A 5,139-nucleotide genomic window follows, 5' to 3' on the forward strand; every position below is an offset into this window, starting at 1 on the left:
CGGCTACCACGCACCTTCTTCACGCCCGCCGCACGCCCGCCCCGTCGGCATGAGGACTTCATGGTTGCCGAGGTGATGCCGGCACCGGAGGGGCCATTCGGCCCGATGCGGGAAGAAGTTGTCCAGTTTCTGCAAAATAGAGGTATTTTTGTCTGATCTGGTCAGCCGTGGTTTCATGGAGTAGGGCTGTTTCAAGTCAGGGATCCGACAGTTAGGTATTCCTTGGTTCAGCATGCACCTTTTCCATTGGGCAATGATCATTTTTTCAGATTTATGAAGCATGATGAGGGAGAAAATTTCAAAGGAACACATGGTTTTCGCAAGGGTTGGTTAATGTTCATTGGGATTCCCCTGGATTATGGCACCACTAAATACATCTCGCAGGCCGTAGGCACTTTTGGAAAGTTTATCTCTTGGGATAGTGAGGATCCTTATCTTGTCCGGACTTTGGTTGAAGCTAGTTTCCCAGATACGCCGTTGGTTCCAAGAGACGTTGTTTTTGGTGATTATGCGGAGTATGGAGGGGCTCAAGTGTCTTGGACTGCTGCTTGTTATGTTCTAGGTGCAGATTTTGCAGATCAGATGCCAAATGACAAAGACCCTATGCCCTTGGATGGAAACCCTCACCCTTTGCCCGGTAATCTGGTTCAGGATAATTTGATGTTTGTCTTACCGCCATACCCAATGTTGGGCTGGAATGACGCACCTCTCGCTCCGCCTCCTCCACCTATGAATGACGAAGTGCCTGGTTGGGGCAATGCCATGTGGGGAGATGAAGCTGGGAATGAGCAGGCCCCACACCCTGCTGCTCCCGAACAGGATCAAGTTTTAATAGTGATTGATCAGCCCGAAGGATCTGCTTCTATAGAGCAAGAACAAGAAGTTGAAATCCAACAACAGCATGATTTACCACTCCCAGAAATTCAGCACCCTGTCTTTGAGGAGAATCAACTTGCCATTGTGCCCTACCAACCTCCTGTGATCCAGCAGCAGGAAATCTTTATTGGCATGGCACGCATTGTGGCTGGACCTCCTCTTCCTCCAGAGATGGTTTGGAAAAGGTCTTTCCATAACCTTATGTTTGATTTCTCAGTTAAGGAAGTACCAAGGTCTATCTTCTTCAAGCCGATGGGCACAATCATCTACTCCAAGAGGTCGTGGTCCATTGCGTCTGACGAATCAAGGATGATTTCTGGTTTAACTGCTTCTCTGCCCGTGGTTCCTGCTGTCAGAACACCTGTCACGGTGAAGCGCCCGGTGGCCAGAGCTTTATTTGAGGCGCTCCCGCCTTTTTCAGATTCTGTTTCTGAAGAAGTTGTGTCTGATAGTTCTGCTGTTCCTGTCTCGGTTCAATCATCACCTTTGGTTTTCTCTGTGGAACAAACTTCTGCGCGTAAGCGGAGAGAGAAGAAGAAGGCTCCTGTTGTCGATACGTCACTAAGGCGTTGCACTCGGAGCACGGCAAAGTTGGATGGCTACAAAAATGTGGTTTTTGAGCAGCTTTCTCTACAGCCATCTAAGAAACGCCCCCGTGCAAGGCCCATGGAGGACAAGGCCCAGCCCACTTCTGCGGAGGATTCTGAAGATGCTCGGCCTACTTCACCACCACACACCCCGCTTCATGTTCTCCAAGCTGTGGGCGCGGAGCTAGAGATTGATCCTTCGCTTCTATCGGTGGACAAGCTTATGGCTAATCCACAGGAGGACTCGTCTGCATCTTCTGCTTAGTATTTATGTTATCTTCTATGTCTAGGCCGAGGGCGCCTGTTATGCTTGTTTTCTTTTCTGTTGAACTGAGTCCGGTCTGGGATGTGGCACATTGGGGTTCTGAACTTTACTTTATTTTGGATGGTATGGCATTATGTGCCATGCTCTTTTTGCTACTCTACGCAATGGTTATTCATGAATCGTGTGACAACGCGTAGTTGGAAAGTTTTATGTTGGAATGTTCGCGGTCTGAATTCGGATGCTAGGCAGCGCTCTGTCAGGGAGAAAGTAACAGAGAGTCGGTGTTCAGTGCTTTGTTTGCAAGAAACTAAGCTATCCTCTTGCTCGCGTTCAATCATGAAAAGCATTTGTCCTCATGGCTTTGATCAGTTTGCTGAGTCTCCCTCTAGTGGAGCTTCTGGGGGTCTTTTAACAGCGTGGCGATCTGATGTGTTCTGTGGAACCCTGCTCGAAGTCAAACCCTACGCTATCGTTATGCAATTTACCTCGGTTCATAATAATGAGCAATGGTTTCTGGTTAATGTATACGGTCCATGTCAGGGTGAGTTGCGCGAGGAGTTTGTTTCCTGGATTTACAACTTGGACATTGACCCGGATCAGTTGTGGATGTTGATGGGAGACTTCAACTACATCCGTTCCATTGATAATAGGAATCTCCCTGGGGCGATATAACTGATATGTTTATTTTCAATGAAATAATTGACCATTTGGGACTGTTGGAACTTCCTTTAAAAGGACGAGAATTTACTTGGTCTAATATGCAGGACAGGCCTCTTCTCGAACAGTTGGACTGGGTTTTCACTTCTACAAGTTGGATTAACATTTATCCCATGACTCAACTGACCCCTTTGGCCAAGACCGCGTCTGATCATGTGCCTTGTCTGGTGGCCATTAGTACATCAATTCCGAAAGCACATATCTTCAGGTTTGAAATTTTTTGGATCCATCAGGCTGGTTTTATGGAGTGTGTTCAGGAGGTTTGGACTCGTCCCCCTCGTAAGACCCATATTTCTGCAATAATTGTTGACAAACTAAAGGCGTTGAGGTTTGCATTGAAGAAATGGCAGAAAGGTTTATCACATATTAAAAGGTTAATTGAGAAGTGTAACTGGGTAATTCTTTGGTTGGACAATCTTGAGGATATGAGATCTCTGTCCAGGCCTGAGTTTAATTTCAGGGAAATCACAAAATTGCACCATGAACATCTGCTGCACATGCAATACCTGTACTGGAGGAAGAGATGTACAATTAGGTATATCAAAGTGGGGGAGGAAAACTCTAAGTTCATTCAGGCCATGGCAACTGAGAGATATAGAAAAAACTCTATTACTAGTTTGTTGTTGTCTGATGGAACAGTAACGTCAAACCATGAGGAAATGGCCAAAGAATTTTTGTCATCCTTCAAAAGCAAAATGGGGACAGTTAGATCCATTTTGTTGGACGAAAACATACTGTCTCTTATACCTCGGGTACAGGGTTTGGAGGTGCTTACAAAACCTTTTGAATTAAAAGAAATTGAGCAGGTAATTAAGGATTTGCCTATTGATAAGGCCCCTGGTCCTGATGGCTTTAATGGGCTTTTTTTTTAAAAGTGCTGGCATATAATTTCCGCTGATTTTATACAGCTGGTTAAGGAGTTTCATGCTGGAACAGTGCAGTTAGAAAATTTGAATGATGCATACATTACCCTAATTCCAAAGAAGCAGACACCTGAGTGTGTGGGAGACTTTAGGCCAATTTCACTAACCTCTGTTGGTCTGAAGTTCCTGACAAAGCTTGCTGCTAACAGATACCAACAGGAGATCACCAAATGTGTGCATAAAAATCAATATGGTTTCATAAAATCCAGAACAATCCAGGATTGTCTTGCTTGGACCTTTGAGTATATCCATCAGTGCAACCAGTCTAAAAGGCCCATCCTTTTGCTTAAGTTAGACTTTGAAAAGGCTTTTGATTCTGTCTTCTGGCACTTCCTCTGTCCTTCTGAATGGAGTTCCCGGTAGCCACTTTAAATGCAAATGTGGAGTTAAGCAAGGGGACCCAATTTCTCTCTTGCTCTTTGTTATTGCGGTTGATCTTTTGCAGACATTGATTAATGATATTCTTCACCAAGGTTTAATAAGCAGGCCTCTGCCTACCCATGATCCTGATTTCCCAGTGGTCCAATATGCTGATGACACACTGCTTTTCTTAAATGCTGATAAAGATCAATTGGGGGCTCTGAAATCAGTTTTGCATTCCTTCTCACAAGCAACTGGACTTCAGATTAATTTCCACAAATCCTCCATGTATCCCATTAATGTAAGTGATCAGGATGCTTCTGACCTTGCTGCCTATTTTGGTTGCAAATTAGGCAATATGCCTTTTACTTATCTGGGTCTGCCAGTGGGGACCACCAGGCCCAAAATTGTGGACCTTCTTCCACTTGTGGATTGTATGGAGAGAAGATTGACAGCAAGTTCTTGGTTCTTGCCTCAAGGGGCAGATTGCAGTTAGTTAACTCTGTCATTTCTTCATTGCTTATCTTCTTCCTTTGCAGTTTGTCAATTCCTCAGGGTATTTTGAAACAATTGGAAAGAATTCAGACATAGTGTTTATGGAGGAAATATGGTCAGGAAAAGGGACATTCACTGGCGGCTTGGCCACTTGTTTGCAGGCCTAAATCGAAGGGGGGGCTTGGAATCTTAAACCTTGGTTTGCAGAATGATGCTCTTCTTCTGAAACATCTCAATAAATTTTATAACAAGATGGATGTGCCCTGGGTGCAGTTAGTTTGGGATTCTTACTATTTTGAAAGGATTCCACATGATACTGTTATTTGTGGCTCTTTTTGGTGGAGAGGTGTCTATAAGTTGATGGAGACTTTCAGGGCAGTTACTTCGGTTGATGTTCATAGTGGAGATACGGTGCAATTCTGGTCTGACTATTGGCAAATTGGAAACAGTTCTGTCCCTCTGCAAGATCGATTTCCTAGGCTATATTCTTTTTGTCTCCACAAAAATCTCTCAGTCAAGGAAGTCTTTGAGACTAGTAGTTTCCAGGACCTTTTTTACTTGCCCCTTACTGAACAAGCTTTTCAGGAACTACAGCAGCTTTCCTCTTTAATGGGGTCTTTCCATTTGGACAGTAACTCCCATGACCACTGGGGATGGAGGCATGGCAAGAAATCAGAATATACTGCAAAAAGGTTTTATGATTTTTTCTATCAGCCAATGGTATCAAACCCCATTCTGGGGTGGATATGGAAAAGTTGCTGCACTATGTCGATCAAGATATTTGCTTGGCTTGTTATAATGGACAGGGTTAACACCAAGGACATGATTCAGAGGAGGCATTGGAAGATTAATGAAGGACCAGAATGTGTTCTTTGCCCGACTGGAATACTGGAGGACAGAAACCACCTCTTTTTCC

This window comes from Triticum urartu, chromosome 1 (genome assembly GCF_003073215.2).
Source record: "Triticum urartu cultivar G1812 chromosome 1, Tu2.1, whole genome shotgun sequence".
Classification (NCBI taxonomy): domain Eukaryota; kingdom Viridiplantae; phylum Streptophyta; class Magnoliopsida; order Poales; family Poaceae; genus Triticum; species Triticum urartu.